This window comes from Coturnix japonica, chromosome 1, assembly GCF_054131305.1.
Source record: "Coturnix japonica strain WE chromosome 1, WE-NBRP24, whole genome shotgun sequence".
NCBI classification, from domain to species: Eukaryota; Metazoa; Chordata; class Aves; order Galliformes; family Phasianidae; genus Coturnix; species Coturnix japonica.
Genome location: NC_140663.1, coordinates 75,541,232 through 75,558,219, shown reverse-complemented (window position 1 = coordinate 75,558,219; position 16,988 = coordinate 75,541,232). Strand labels below are relative to the sequence as shown.

Genomic DNA, 16,988 nt, shown 5'->3' with positions numbered 1-16,988 from the left:
TGTTATGTGGGAGCCACATTGTAATGTATGCAGTAAGGGGTGCTCAGATGCTTCTGTAAGTATATGCATTGTTACTAGGAGATGGCTAGATGTGGTATCAGGATAATATTCCACCATTGTGTGGTGCTTTCCCATCTGATGTTGCTGTTTCCCCCATTTAAAAAAAAAAATAAAATTAAAAAAAAAATTAAAAAAAAACTAATAAAAAAGAAAATTAAAAAAGATACAATAATTGTTACTGCACACTCTAATGAATTATTGTGTTCGAGGTTCCTACAAAAAAAGTAATATTATACTCGGCTTATGTTTTAATTGATTTATTAATATTTTATCACAGGAATGTAATTTAAGCTCCTCATGATTTAGATCTCATAAACCTTTAGCATTTTGCAAATTCAAATTCCAATTTAAAGCCAGGGCGAGCAATTAACTTTTCTATCATCTTGTCAGGGGAGAAGGTTCGTGTTTAATTTGAGACAAAGTGACAGAAATATATATACACTGTATGTATTACTCCAATTTAATTTATGAGTCAGCACCATCCACCTTCCAAATGTAGATATAATGGAAGGGGAGAGAAAGAGGGGGAAGACCCTGGCATTGAGATCTGCCCCAAATTCGCTGTGAAAAAATATCCCTGGTTTATTGAGATACTGGGCTAGATTGATTACAGCTCTGTTTTCAATCCTTTTGTTTTAATTTCTATTCACTCATCACTTTCTCATATAAAGCACGTTCTCTCAAATGTCAGCTCACAGTTCCCAGCCAGCAATGGGCAGTTGATGCCACAGCAGGTTCTCCAATAGCCTTTTCTGTTTGCTTCGCTTCCTGCCCTGAGCAGTTCTCCTAAAAGGCAGACAACCAGGCAAAGAAAGCTCCCCAGAAGACTGATATGAGTTAATACCTGTTGGGCCAAATCCTGCAGTCCTCACAGAAGTAGCAGCCTTGATGAAGTCTGTTGCAGGTTACTTTGATTAAGGAGAAAAAGGAAAGAGACGGTGCTGCTTAACTCTCACTGTTATTATCCCCCATTTCAAAGAACATTCCAGCCTCTTTACGTGTAAAGAATAAAACCTGCAGCTTAAATTTGCATGGGCAAAAAATTTGCATGAACAAAATAAACAGTTGGATAGCATTTGCATGTGCTGTTTCAGGGAAGGAAGGGAACGGCTAGTTTATGGCTCCCTGCCAGAGATTACACAGATCTGCAGTCCCCACAGCACACAGCTTGGCTAAGCACCGCATAGGAGTTAGCTCATGAACTTAAAAGGCAGCCACTGAGAAGCTGCCCCACACACTAGCTATTGGTCTTCACTGTGCCTTTAAAAAACTTTGCTGAAGCGAGCTCTACTTCAGCTTGCTGTATATCTATTCTATAATGTTATTTCCTTAGCAATAAAAAAGAATGCCCTAGTATTGAACATACAGGTCCCTTCATATATTTATATACATATACGTGTGCACGTGTGAACACACACATATATATATATACATACACATATACACATACATACATATATATACAGTCGCTGAGGAAAAGTTCATAGAAACTTTTGTTCCACATTTCCCTATGCAGCCTTGTATCACCTTTAAGTCAAGCTGTATGAAGCAGAAATCAGATTTCTGGTACAGTCATGATACCAAATCCAAGATGCAGAAGATCTCTGATATTCAGCCATACTTCTGTCTCGATAAGTGCTGGACTTCAAGCCAAACTTGAAAATCTTGTCTCACGCCCAACTCATTTATGAAGCTTCACTCTAATTCAGAGCCTCACCACTTTCTCAACTCAGGTAAAAAAAAAAGAAAAGCTTTGCTGTCATGCATATTTTTAGACAAATTATAGCAGAGTGTCTTGCAATTTCCATTACTTTGTGGTGTCTGCACTGCTGATAGACACCAGCCCACATTGGCATCGCTGCCGAGGTGTCCTAATACTTGCCTGAAAAATACTATTAACTGCACATCACAGGCATTTGAAGTGCATAAGAAAACTATAAACTTAATTACACTGGAGGACTAGTGTGATCTCACATGAAATCTGAGCTAGTGTTATTAAAAACAGAGAGATTGCATTTACTTAATGCTTCTTACAGTAAACCAGTCAATTTTAAACTTTCAAGGTTGTATAATCAGACAAAACAATATTGGGGGGAGGGGGAATAAGCTGCCTGTGAAATTTACTTGTACAAGCATTTCCATGTCAAGCAGAAAAAAACTGTTTATTCTGCTAAAAAGAATATTCCTCGAATTACTATTGGATATGAAATAAGATAGCTATTCAGAGTGCACAGGATAAAAGATTTAGGGTAAAATAATTGGTAGAAAAGATTGGTTGCTGCTACACAGCCTTCTTCCTCATCCCAACCCCTTAGAAACACCAAACCTTCCTGGGTTACAACGTGCTTTTAAAGTCCCTACAGCTCTCTGGTCATTGCACCTTCTCATCGCAGTGGGAACACTGCCTCACACACTCACAGAAAAAAGGAGAACCTTTTTCCCCTCACTTTTCTTCTTCTGGTGTCCAAGATTGAATTGTTTATGTCTACAGAGTGGGAAGTCCTTCCACCTTCAAAACTGCAACCAGGGGAAAAAAGAAGCTGTGCAAAAATAGGCCGCATGAATCCACGGCGCTTGATGACGCACAGATTTTAGATACCGAGCTCGAGAGATGCTCTTTGGAATGAGTCTCACCCAGGAGGAGTCATTTCCCTATGGATACCATTGCTCTTTGCCAGACCTCAGTTAACGAGGGAGTGGCATTGTCTAGTAATGGCTAGGAGAAGGGAAAAAAAATGATTAACACAATCTCTCCCTTGCCATCACAGTGGCAGAAACTTTACAATACCATTAAAACATTCTTTTTTCCTGGAAGGAAAGCAAAATCAATCCCTTCAGTTCTCTTCCCTTGCTCACCAATACTACTTCAGCCTTGGGGACACAGGTAAAGAAATGAGCATCAAAAGCAAACTGCTCAGCAGGTAAATACATGCCAAGTATGACTGTCTCATAAAATTACTGAAGTCATAATTTTTTTTTAAGGCAACGGCTTAAATCTGCTCATTACATAAATGTGCCTTGGGATCACAACAGGTGGACTCCAAAACCAGAGTGTTGAATCCCAGTGTTGAACACTGTTATTCACTTGTTTAAAAGCAGATTGGAGGGGAGGGCGGGGAGGGAAGGAAAAAAAAAAAAAGGCTTTATCTTTAAATGTTTTCTCATCAAAGATATTTCCCAGAGTTGTGGCTCCTAAATGAGACTCAAATCTTACAATCTGTACTGCTGGAAATTTTATGCAGAAATATTTGCTGTTCATGCTACATTATTTCAGACCTCCATGACTTAGAAAAAAACCCACAAATATCCTACCCTCACAGTTTTTTCAAAATCAGCCATGCCTAAAGCAGCATAATAGTATGCAAAAGACAACTTTTCAGACTGAGCTGACTTGCACATGATTTTAACTGCAGCTCTTCCCGTCAGTAAGCAATGTGCACCCACTCCAGTTAGATAAAAAACACTCCAGCTTCTAACACGGAAGGTAAAATCTGTCTAGTGGTGAATGCATTGCTGTAATAGTGTCACACCTAGGACCGAGTTCCTCAAAGTTTTGCCCTAGCCTGCATTAAATTGACTTGGAAATTCAAGATGAACTTTTCATGATGGGTAAAAAGGGGTAAAGAATCCCATTCTCTCGTCCTGAAGGCCTGCATAAAAAAAAAAAAAGATGCCTTCACATAATCCTGCAAAATACATGTCTAAGAATCAGCACGATTTTGGCTCATTAAAACAAAGTAAAACAAAACAGAAAATACCAAAAACTTCACATCTTTCCTTAATTGGTATCTTAAGTGGACAGTGAGAGATTAAGGACAGAAGCAGCACAATAACCCAGAGGCAGAGTTGCTGTTTCTGAAAGAGCACTCTTTGAAAAGTAGCTTCAGAAGCACACCTACAGAATTCATGCACTACTTTATTTAACATTCATTTCCATGTTTGCCCAGTTTCAGGTCAAGGGTACAACAACCCGAGGTGTTTCCACTGCAAACTTCCATGTCCGCCGCAATTTTCCTTTTCAAATTCAACGCAGTTAAATGAAATGAAGCAAAATGAAACAATCTTTATATACCAGTTCAGTTAGCATTCCCTAGCCCTCTTTGTGCTGCATCTCTCATCAGCTCCCATTTACTCAGACAAGACAGAAAAGATTTGCAGATCCTATTACATTTTCCCACCCTATTTCCCATTCTGAGTGCAATTTTTTTTTCCCCTTCAAATAACACTGATTGTGTCAACCAGAGAGAGAAAAAAAAGAGAGAGAAGGAAACAAGCACTCTTTGTGTTCTCCTTATGGTAATAAAATATGAAAAGAAGAACACACAAGAAAACAACTGAATTCCCAGTGCTTAGAGATCTAACCTGGCCCGGTTCTACATAGGGCAGCATCGCCAACGCAACTGTTCAAGTGTCAGGAAGAGAGAGCTGTGCCCACTTTTCTTAGTGCGTAACATGGAACATAGTGTATTTTCTACCAAACGAAAGCCAAAATCTTGGGAACTGCTGTTTTGGCAGGGAAGTATCATTTACCTTCTCTCTCATTTTGCAGGTACACACTCACATTGCAGGCTGCTACAACCTCTTTTTTCCCCCACTACACAGGGAAATAAACAGAATGTTTTAGAAGGATTGAAGTAGAAGAGTTAAAAGGAGTTTCAGTGAACTCATAAGAGAACACAGAAATACCAGGTTTATTTGTAGCCCACCTATAGATGTCTGATTTTATAAGCAACTCAATTCAAGCACTTTTTCTTTGAGCACACACAAACTCACCATAATCTTAAGAATCTGTTCTTTCTCAGCTTTCTCCTGCCTCATTTATTAAACATTTTCCAGTGTTTGCAGCAATAAAGGCAATTGATCTTATAGAAAACAGCCTCCCACTAAGGAACCTATATTCCTTCTCAGCCAGGTCCATTAGGTGTAGTAAGAGAAGACTGGTTCCCACAGAAAACAGAATGCGATCATATAATTAACAAGTGCAAAAGCAGAGGGAAGTCAAATTAAGGCTGCTCAGTCGGCTTCAATTCTAGCATTCACAGATTTGACTTCAGATAAGTGAAATATTCTTTCACCTTGCTTAGCTAGTGTATTTAATTCCCTGGATTTTTAAGTACGTAACTGAAAAAGAGAATGTCTTATACACTAACACATCAGCGCTCTGTGATCATCAACAGGTTGACAGCCTTCAGGCTCCCTTGACAGACCTTTCTCTTGAGTTCATTAAGAAACTGATAATGGTAGTAGAACCCTCCTTATTTTCACAAAGCAGCTTATTGCAAGATACACAACTGACAAGAAAGGGGGGGAAAAAATCAACCCTGTCACAAAGGTCATTGCCTCTTTTCAAAGCTTCTTTCCAAACAAACCATGAAGGTCTAAGAAGTCTTAGAAGGTGCTATTATACTCTTTTAGAATGAACAAAATAATTTGTATGATACCTCTAAACAGTGAGCTCATAGTGGATGTCCTCACTGGAAGTTACATTTAAAGCTAATAACTTTAACTACAAATGGTTAAAACTCGGTCACACTTCTAAGCAAACGAGAGAGGCTGCTGTAACAGTAAATGTGAGTCAGCCAAACCTGCCTCTAACAAAGGGAGAGAACATGCATGAGATGGAGCAAAAAGGAAAGCATTACATAGGCTTTAAGCACTTTGGAGCATCAGAAACATTTCATTTTGACTTGCACAAATACAACAGAAACAGGAGTTGAAGGAAAATCCCATCTCATCCAGCAAAAATGGTGACAGATTAAGCTTAACTCTTCCTTAACATAACGTTATGTTTGGGAAGCTATGCCCATTCAGTGTAGAGGACAGTAGTGCATTCATCAGTTCCCAGAGTTTTCTACACACTCCCACTACTCAAGATACTGAGATGCTGACAACAGCAGTTGTGAAAGAGGGAAAAGTTTGCTGAAAGGCAAGGGAGAGAAACTGAGCCAGAAGCAGAGTGGTTACAGTGGTCTCTGCTATTAGGAATTTTGTCACCAGTAACAGCACACATCATCCTCGTCATCATCACCAATGAAACCGAGAGCAAAACCGACTTATTATTAATTGGAAGCAAAGATAATCTAGCTAGATTCCTACCTGACAGATTTTAGGTGGTCTTTCTCATGCAACTCTCTGCATGTATTTGAACAGAAAACGTCCCGCTTAGCTACAGCTCCTGCTGCAGCAGCCTTCTCTTTCACTGTGAGCACAAAGATTAATTCACCACACTGGAAGTAGAAAAAACCCATCCACTATTCATCTGGTTGTGTTCATAAAAAGTCCTACCTTCACCATATTCCCCAACATGCACCGCTCCTACAAATGTATACATTATAAACATCTAGGTCTGGAATTTACAGTCAACAAACAGCAATACAAGCAACCACCAGAGAATGTATAAACATTTCTAGGAGCAAAAATACTCAGCCTGGCTGCACCACACACATGGTGTTTATTTATCTCTGTTGCATAAGCTCAAAAGGAGAAGACATTCAAAACAACTTTTCAAACACAGTGTCAGTGTGTTAGTTTCTGTCAGTGGGGTTTCTTCCACGTACTTGTGTCACCATGAGACAGTCGTGGGCACAGTGAGTTTTCTTGCTCCCTCACTCCAGTCATGGCAGCTGGGCACAAGGAAGTGCCAGCCCGATGGAGTTACTGACTTAAAACCTTTGTAGTTCAAGAGAAATATGCCATGCATTTGTAACCTGAACGCAGGTCAGTAGCTTTAAAAGGTCAGAGTGAACGTTTTAGATCTTTTTGTTATTAATCCCCTCAGCTCCCGGTCCTGTGAATGCCAATGAGCAGACATCTTCTAGTGAGCCACAGAGCACACAGTGTGCACCTCTGAAGGCCAGGTCCTCAAGAAGATACAAAAGGAGTTTGGCAGCAACAACACTGTTGTACAGACAGGTGAATCCTCAGTTCACTTGAGAACTGCTTCTTCAGTCACAGATTTCTTTACTTGGATTTTGTCATCTGTTGGTAACCTATCACCCTAATGTCAAGGCAGCTGAGCTTCCTTCACCCACTTGTTTCACTTTCTAGGGAGACACAAAATATTTCTTTGTTATCTTGCACAAATTTATTCAAGATCACAAGATTCACTGATGCTCCATAATAACACAGATAACTCTCCATAATACATCACACTTCCATAACTCCTTTAATCCAGAGATATCAAAGCACTTTGCAAATAATACATTTGCCTTCTAACACTCCTCCCACATCCCATGTTAGGTCTGTATCATTATCCATATTTCACTACCAAGGAAAAGTGAAGCAGAGTAAGATAATGCAATTTAGCAGGGTTACAAAGAAAGTACAAAAAATTGGAGCAGAATGTGATTCTTCTGACTAGCTCCGCAATCCATCAGAAGCCCAGTCATCTGAAATAGTGGAATGCAACACAGATTATGATTACGCTTCGGGTAGATTTACAGCTGTACCACACCAATACTACCAACATGTGGTTTATATTAATGGCTTTGCAAGTATCCTCTAACTATACAGCACCTTTTGAATTGGTAGAGGATAGGGAAGATGGGGAAATAACTAATACTAGCACAAAATCTGTCAGGTTTTATTTCCAAAGGATAAAACCCCCATTTGAAAATATCTGGCTGATAACAAAGAATGTGCCTAAAGCAGCACAATATCTTTCAAACAAATTCTCTTCCTCCTGCTGCAATTTTGGTGCCCAGCTTCCAAAAGACAAAAAAAAATCTAATATTAAATATATATATATATATATATATACATATCTCTGTGCAACTGTGCATCTCTGTGGGAACAGCAATCAAAGCAAGGATCTGCCTCACAGAAGGCTGTATGATGCCAAGGGATCACATGAAGAAACCAGTTTTTTTCCCAACTGCAGTTGACTGTACACACTCTCCCATTGTGTCTCATCAAAGAGCTGATGAGGGAGGAGTAGAGTGTGCTGAAAAAGCAAACAGAAACAAGGCCACCGACAACAAATGAAAGCAGAACAGTGATTCTATGGAAATTGCTTGTGGACTGGACTACTACATGTCAAATCCAGATCTGAGCCTAACAGGCTGAGCTCTTCCAGAGCAGCATCTGGAATAATAGCAAACTGGTTCACTATTAGTGTATGCAAAGCTTTGCATTAGCCTCACAGGATTCTTTCTGACCAGAGAGAAAAGCATCTGCAGATTTGGGAACCTAGCTTTTTGTGAGCATCCCTTTGAACATTCAGATCACATACTCTTCTATTCCAGCTATAAGGCACTGGACTTGAGAGCAGATCATTGGTTTAGCTTCCTAAAACCTAAAAAAAGTAGTTGTGTCCATACACTTGGTAGTAAACTTATTCTGAGTATCTTCTGTCTTATGGAGTAGTGACAATGCCAAGAAGGCAATATTATTAATGTTTAGGCTTTGGTTTAAGCTATTGATGCTTCACCTCCTACCTTAAATATACTTCAGTCTTTCATGTGACTTCCCTTAGCTAACCATCCACAATGATTACTTTTTCAAGGAAAACTTCTTCTGCACTCGATGCAATAACCTTCTACCACTGAAGGCCTTACAGAAGACTAATCTTTTCTTTTAATGACTTCAAAATCATCTCTTATGATCCTTTACCCACGACTTTTTATGAGCACGTAGCTCTCTGCTCTGGGAATGTCATCGCCATTACTAACTGTAAAAAGTGGTGCTTATGTATCCCACACCAACAGTGAAATATAATCAAATAAGGAATACTGGCTAGATATTAGACACTGAGCACAGCAAAATGGGCACACTGAATCTTCGGTAATTGTCAGAAGAACACAGCTTATTGAGAAGAGATCCTATTTCACCGGAACACAACATTCTAATTTACAATTTAGCACTAAGGAGAAAGAGCAAACGCAGCTGAACGTACACTCCCAATGATAAGACACCCTACATTCCTATAGTTTGTAACATATACTGAAAGAAATACAATTTGAATGTTCACGCAGTACATGAATACTCACGCATTCAACCCTACATACACGTGAACAAGTGCCATTCATGTTACACTACTGATGTTCTAGTTACCAGCGCCTAAAAGTTGAGTGCTCATTAGACTGAAAAAGTCCTTCAATTTGTGATTTTCTGGTTTTGCATCTCAATTTCTCTAGTGGGGGTAACTTGTATCCCACCCATTACAAGACCCCTCTGCAATATATTTGCCCAAATCAGTGCACTCAAACTCCAGCAGAAATTATCCAACAGCGTGAGCCAGCTTGGAATAAAAGTCTGCCTTGCTGTGAAAGAAGACATTACTCCACCAGAACTATCGCTCTCACTGCTTTTTTCTTTTTTTAATTTATTTTTTAATGGAAGCAAAAACCCCTGTCATCTCACCTACTCCTCTTTTAATAAGGAATGACTGCCGTGACTACCCCCATCTAGAACCACCATTCACTGCCAGCACCTCTGCTCTCCTCGTGTGCTTAGAGAACAACTGATTAGCACTTTGCATAATTAACCTGATTAGCACTGTGCATAATCAAACTGATTAGCACTTTGCATAATTAAAAAGAAATAATAATAATAACAATAATAAGCAGTAGGTAATAGCAAAAGCTGCTAGTCCCATTGCCTGTTCGTTAGCTCTAGGAATAGTTTACTGCGGCATATTTTATTTCTTACAACTTTTTTTTTTTAAGAGGCACAAGCTCTTGAGGAATACAACTTAGAAAAATTACCATTTATTTTCAGATCGTCTGTGAAAATACCAGTTGTTCCACGTTACAACTTCAGATTTCTTGTGTCTCTCTGTGCTACTGCTGAAGACATACGATAGGAAGATCACAGAATTGCTTGAGTTCGAAGGGACCTTAAGAGATCACGGAATTCAGCTGCCCTCCTAAAGCAGTGTTCCCTATGGCAGGTTGCACAGGAAGGTGTCCAGACAGGTCCTGAGTATCTCCACAGAAGGAGACTCCACCACCTCTCTGAGCAGCCTACTCCAGTGCTCTGCAACTCTGACAGTACAGAAGCTCTTCCTTGTGCTTGTATGGAACATCCTGTGTCCTACAGTTTCTGCCTGTTGCCCTTTGTTCTGTTGTTGCTTGCCACTGAAGAGTCTACTCCTATCGACTTGACTGCCTCACTTTAGATGAGATCCCCTTCCTGTCTTCCCTTCTCCAGTCTGAAGCTTCCAAGGTGTCTCATCCTTTCCTCATACAGGAGATGCTCCAGGCCCTTAATCATCTTTGTTACCTTCCACTGGGCTGCTCCTAGGAGATCCCTGTCTCTTTTGAACTGGAGAGCCCAGAACTGGATACAATGCTGCGGATGTGGTTGCACCAGAGCAGTGGAGGAAGATCACCTCCCTCAAAGCGCTGTCTGCACCCATTTCAAATGTGCCTCAGGATACCATATATCCCCACAATATATTTTGAATGTAGAAAGCTGCATTACCCTTATTATCAAGATGGGCAAGGCAGAGACATATGTATCCTCAGAAGTGCCTAGTCATCGAACAGAGGAAGTCTGGAGAGGAACACGGAGTTAATCATACTACTGCACCTAATCCTGCATTGTTCTTCTCCTGTGTGAACATGTTCTTGTCTGCCTATGTGTTTTGAGTTCTTCTCGAGGAATCTACTCCTGGGAGACAAAGTACTGTCTTGGACAGCTAGTTTGTCCCGCCTTCCGCAGGAATATCCCTGGTTAGTGTCTCAGGATTAACACAGGTTTTCAGATTCTGAGAGGTAGCTGAAGTTACGTGTATAAACTGCAAATTGTGAAAACATCTGTGTGAAATGCCTGTATTACTAGTGACTCAGCTCTAGGCTGCCTCCAGACAACCTAAAGGAGCAGTGTCCCAAGTCAGTGAGCAAATTGTTAAATTTCCTGTTTACTAATGTTACTACATAGCTCCCTCTCACCACAATGCCCTCTGTTTTGCCTTACTTTATTAACTTTATCTTTCTCTAGCATCCTCATATTAAAGCTCAGACTCTTCTTGCATTCCAATTCTCAACTTACATCCTCTATTCGAGGTATTCTCTTTCAAGAATACCATGCATGTTCAAGATTAACTTGAACAGAATTAAGACATCCTCCTTCTATATGGGAAATATTCACTGCCAGCCTTCCACAGCATCCTTACAATGATGTTGTCTATACTTCCCCATCAGGCAGAAGACACACACTGTGGCTTCTCTGCTGGTAGCTCAAAAAATACAGTTTGGACAAAAAGTAAACAGAGAGTCAAGCTCTTTCTGAGTGATCAGTTCATCTGCCCTGCAGCTGCTTGGACAGGAACTGCTGCCTCTGGACTAAATGTGGCCCAGATGCACTCCATTGCATGGACCTGTTCTAGAACAATGAAAAAAATCCCCATTGTGCTACATTTTTTGGTAAGTATTCTCTCATAAAATAAATCAGTAAGAAACTGGATGGGAAGAGTAATAAAAGAGCATCTTGTCATAATTAACTGGTAACGTACTGCTCATGCACAGGAGTCTCTCCCCTCTCTCATTCTATCACCTCAAACAACAGAACCAGCATGAACAGCAAAGGGTGCAGAGCTAGTCCCTCATTACACAAGTCGTTTAGTTTTTGAAGAAAAGTATTGCTGTAGAGATTTTTCAAGTCCAAATGTTCCTGGGGAAGGTAGTTCCAGTAATTCTGGGAAGGAAGCCAATCCCTTGGCTTTATATGTAAATATTTAAACAACATTATTTTTATATACATACATTTTATACACATATACATCTTCAGGCTTCCAGACTTGCAAAAATGCAACTGAAAAAATATGCCCAAAGCACAACTATTGGCTCCCCACACAGAATCATGACAACTGACCATCAGAAACAAAAAACAACAATGACTTTATAATAATTGAGCCACGTCATCTACGTAAGCTACTCACTCCGGGCAGAAGAACTGACAGATCAGAACGACAGATTCTAAGGTACAGAGATAAAAGTCTTAATTATTTTCTCCTTACAAGTGACAAGAATGTAAGGTTCATCTATTTTAAATCTTTCAGAGCATAGATGGATGCTGAGTGCTCCACCCATAGGCATGGGATCGCCTGCTTCTGAGAACATGTTCCTAGCATTTTAGTGCTCCAGGCTGCAGCTTTGTCACGTTCAGAAAAGTCACTCTACTTAAGGCTTGAATCAAGTCCATACTTCAAAAGGAATTACTTGGTCAAAGATTCCAGCAAAAGACTGGAAGCATACCCAACACTGAGGTTCAGTGAACAAAGTGAAGAAAAAAACAACAGAGCTTTAAAATTGTTGAAGACAGAGGTTCATAAAATTGGTGTTGATGATTTAGGGAGCATAATGTATACAGCCAAAGCATATGATGAATAAATCAATCCATGAGAGTAAAATTTACCACATGGACTCCACCTGTATAGACTCAGAAATCAAAAACACACCCTAACACAAAGTACATGCATGTAAATTCATAGCTGTATGGTTTGAAGTAATCATAAACATTATTTATGAATATAGTATTTACATATCATTTCAATTACGTACATACACATACAGCACAGCCATGTGAGTTCTGTGGAAAAGACTGCAGAAGTATACATACATATACACATAAAAATGCATAGAAGAAAGGATCAAGAATAGGGCAAGTCTTAGAAAATGTTTTAATGGTTTTACAAAAAGCCTTCACCCAAAGTTTCAGGGGGTTTTGCAATCTTACATTTTCTATTGCAAAATACACCTGCTTTCTTTTCTTTCTTTTTTTCCCCCCTAAACTAAATATTTCTTCCATCTAATGACTCTCTTTATTAGACAGTATCTAATTTGCATACATTTACATACAATTTAACTGCTAGCTTGTGAGAACAAAGAAATGGCTCTGTATTGTACTGAAGGACAATGCTCAGAAAAGGAAGGTATAAAAACCAGCTAGCTCGGTGGCTGTGTATTCTCTTTGTTTCAGAAATACCAGGATTTTTAAACACACCACTTAAAGGGTGAGAAAAGATTATTTCATCAAACAATGAGAAAAGATACAGCGCATCTCTCTTTTAACACATTCTCTCTCTGGCCTGGTTAATGGGATTTAAGGGTCCAAGATTTCTTTGCTTTCTTCTGTTTCCTTTATTAGAACTGATGGATTTAATTCTGTCACATATTTTACTTCATATTTTATTCCTATAACAATCTATGCTGAAGTTCAACTCCAATGCTAATTCAATACTATCTTCCTTTCCTCACAGTCAGCCTGGAGTGGGACTGAATGATCACTGATGGGCATGAAGTAGTCTGCCCTCAATGCCCAGTGCTAATGGATTTTAGACTGAGTCTGCCAGAATTTTACCTTGTGGCAACAAGTACGGAGATAATGAAAACTTACCATGTAGCAGTCTGGGAATCAAGAGGAAGGGAAGCAGGGCTTAGCTCCACTTGTGAGAACAGGGAGGGACTGCGGTCAGAGTAAATGGAAGATGCAAGGGATGTGTCAAGCCCTCTAGTTCCCTACAAGAAGAGGAGAAAAGGATCTTTTAAGATCTCACAAATGCAAAAGACAAAAAGTTTTAGCAACACTTGGCAGAAGCTCCAAATACAAGTCCATCAAAAGCATGATACATCAGAGAAAGCTTTTTCTCCAAAGGCTTTGCAATCTCCAAAGCAGACCTATTGAACAAGGGTATTCATGGAAACAAGTGCTCACCCAAGCTAGCTTTTACCAAGCAGATGTGGTATTTCACATTCAGCAATCATCTGTTCGGTTCCGCTCACCCCAGCCGTAATGGCCATGCAGGCCCAGCATTAGGCCCAAGGCTGGGGTGGCGGGCCTTCTCACACAGGCCTCGCAGCACAGAAACACTGGCAGGAGATCCATATTGCAAGCTGTACCTAGAGGAAGCTTGTGCTAGCACTTCCCTGATGTACCTCTCTGACACTCCAAATACATTATAGATTACTTGCAGACACAAATTTTAATTTACAGCTGGTTGAAATGTTAATGAAGTTGTAGCTGTTTTTCAAAGGGACAATTCCCTACTGCTTACAAAAATGTTTTCTTCCCTTTTTTCCCCCCCTCCTGTCTGTTCAGCTTCTAATGGTGTACAACAGCCAAACCTCATAAAAGAAATTAATCAAGCCTTCATATGTTCCCTTTTTCAAGGATAGAAAGGTTGAGGTGTCATCTTCAGAGTTTGTCATGCATACCAAAACGCAGGTTTTAGCAAACAGTGAAGAAAGTAAATTTCAAAGCCAAAGTTCATTTAGCTATCACTTCTTGCCGTATTTACAGCTTATGTTGCTGACACCATTGGGTTACTATTTCCAGTATCACACCAACTGCAATCTAAGTTAATTTAAATTGCTGCAACAGTCCTAACCTACTCTCTCCTCTTTCCTCTGACACACGTGCCTGACCCCATCCTTGAGCCAGAATCAGATAATTTTCTGGTCCAGGGAACCTTCACCTGAATGTTTTGGTTTTTTTTTCCATGTTTTTTATGTTGTTTTTTTCAGACAAATCTGCTTCCAGTCACAAAATTCTGGGGTTAGAGCTAAGGAGGCTGCAAAAATGTACACGTGCAGGGACAGCAACAGAGAGGCTTCAACATTAGTCAATTTAAGCTTCCCTGGACCTATATCTTGAGATGCCTTGGACTGCTTTGGTAAAAAGACAGGTTCCTACCACATCACTGGAAACCAAAGCAATCATAGTTTTACAGGTTTCAAGAAAAGCCATCACCTCACATGCTAACCTAAAATAAACTGACGGGCTATACAGATCATGCAGAACAGATGCAGTCTGCTTTGATGAAAAATAGCTTGAGATAATGGTCCACTGCTACAATCTGCACCAGGGGCAATTTCCAAGTGGCAGATTGAATTAGCCTCAAGTGACATGCATTACAGTAATGCTTCCCTGAGGCAATAAGGCAAGGTCCCACATTCAAAAGGAAAGAATGGAGCTTTCTTGCCGAAGGCAAATGATAAAGCGCACGATTAAGAACTACTGTTACCAGGACATTCAGAAGCTCCTGAAAATCCTTCAAGGACTACAGAAAATACATTTGGAAATAAAGAGCAGGACTTTTCTTTTATGTCGCTGCAGTTATGATATTGAGCGCCCCTTTTGCTATTTTTTTCCCAGAGTACACGCATTAATTCTGGACAGAGTGGGATCTAAGCTTTCTAACCACCACCATTTATGAAGTCACTCTGCCCTAGCAGTTGTGCAGGAAGTTGCAGGATGTAAATCTGGGTTTCAGATGAATACAGAAGACACTGCAGTCCAAATTTCTTCCTTCAGTTTGCTTGCTCAAAGGATAACAGACAATTTGGAACATTCATCTCTACATGAGAGAGATCCTATGGCAGCAAATAATCACCCAGCACCATCATCTACAATTTCATCAGGAGAAGGAGTCACTAATGAACAGCTTCACTAGCCAGTTAACAACCATAGATGACTCACTGTAACTGGAAGTCACAGTAACTCAGAAAATTAAAAGAGTCAGTGTAAGCCCATGATAGTCATCAGCTCAACATCCATAGCTGTCTCCTTACATTTTGCATTAGACCTCACAGGTGGGATTATCAAAAAGGAGCAATGGTGTGATACTCTTTCCACTAAAATTATGGGGAAATAGTTCTAGTTGCATCTATCAGTAGCACATTCAGGCCCGTGCCAAATGCTTTTGAAAATCCTCCCCCTTCCCAGCCTGTCTAGAAAACGGGGAGAAACAGAAGTACAGCACAAAGAATTCCACCAGCTTGTGCCTGGGTAGCAACAAGTTGCAGCTTGTACAATTCTGTCATGTTAAAGATGCTGAGAATTCCCTTCTAAATACAAACAATATTTCTGAAGCTAGCAAATTCTTTCAAGCATTCACTTTGATTTGATAAATTATATTAAATGCAATTTGCCTCATCAGTATTTTAAAACACGATAGCTAGAGCATGAATAGGTCATTTTTACACACACAACTAAAATCTATCCAGTTGTGGATACGGCGTAGATTATGTATGCAGCCCCACACTCCCCGAGATAACAAAATTACTCAGCTTGCAAACCAAGCCAGTCACAAACTGCGTAGTCGCAGATAGCAAAGTCGAGCCTGAGCCAATCAGTCCTGCTAAGCAGCTGCTATCTCGGTTGCTTATTAGTTCACCAGCACGCTAACCACGACCAAAGGTTTCAAACTGGCTTGCAGCACGCACGGAGCAACACCGGGTCTGCTTTCAAAACACTGCAGAAATGCAGCCACAGATGAATGCTTGCAAAGTGAGGGGGTAGGAGAGAAACCCATTTTAAATTTTCACAAAAACATTTTTTAGAAATCACTGAAGAGAAAGCCCTTACTCTTGAATCCAAGAACAGAATCAGGCTGTTTAGTGTCAGAATGCTAAGTTTCATTTTCAGTGGGAAGAGGGGGAGGGGGAATGGTATATAATCATCTTCCTGATTTAGATAGGTTTTAGGTCAACCTTAGCCACATATAAATGAATGTTTTGCTCAGATTGCAGGGTAATTTTAATTAGGACACCTTGTTAGACATCCTGTTGTTCTCTTTAATGGGCTTTCTCAATTATGAGAAGAAACACCTCTCCATTCACCTGTGACTCAAGTTAAGGTAAAGATTAAGCTGAATAAATATACAAAGAAAAATATTTATGCTGCAACAGATATCTTTATTTCTGTCGATCTTCATTTGGCAACTTCCGCATTAAAAAGGCAGGCTTTAGAATTCAGCACCCATTACACACCTGTTTAAAAACCACTTGAAGCACCGGAACCAGCCAAATGTGTCTCAATTAAGCGGAAATGTTGGCACTGCTGTCCCAAGCAAGGAACACCCACTGCCATTTGCTCTCATTAGGTTAAACAAGTTTCCTGGGACAGAGCTGAATTCCTGCTTATGTGCATTGCAAATGGGTGGAGAACACCAGAACAATAAAATTTAGCTCAGCATAGACTTCTGC

At 40.0% G+C, this 16,988-nt stretch overlaps 1 protein-coding gene across 17 annotated transcripts in view; it reads right to left on the bottom strand.

Annotated features, from left to right (window-relative positions):
• The window catches only part of ZBTB20 (zinc finger and BTB domain containing 20), a 432,215-nt gene that overhangs the window by 331,534 nt on the left and 83,693 nt on the right, over nt 1–16,988 (bottom strand). For all 17 annotated transcript variants that reach the window (XR_014945328.1, XR_014945329.1, XM_085545034.1 and 14 more), the window contains exon 3: nt 13,399–13,520. The gene's annotated coding sequence lies outside the window, so the exon portion shown is untranslated. The remainder of the gene's footprint in view (nt 1–13,398; nt 13,521–16,988) is intronic.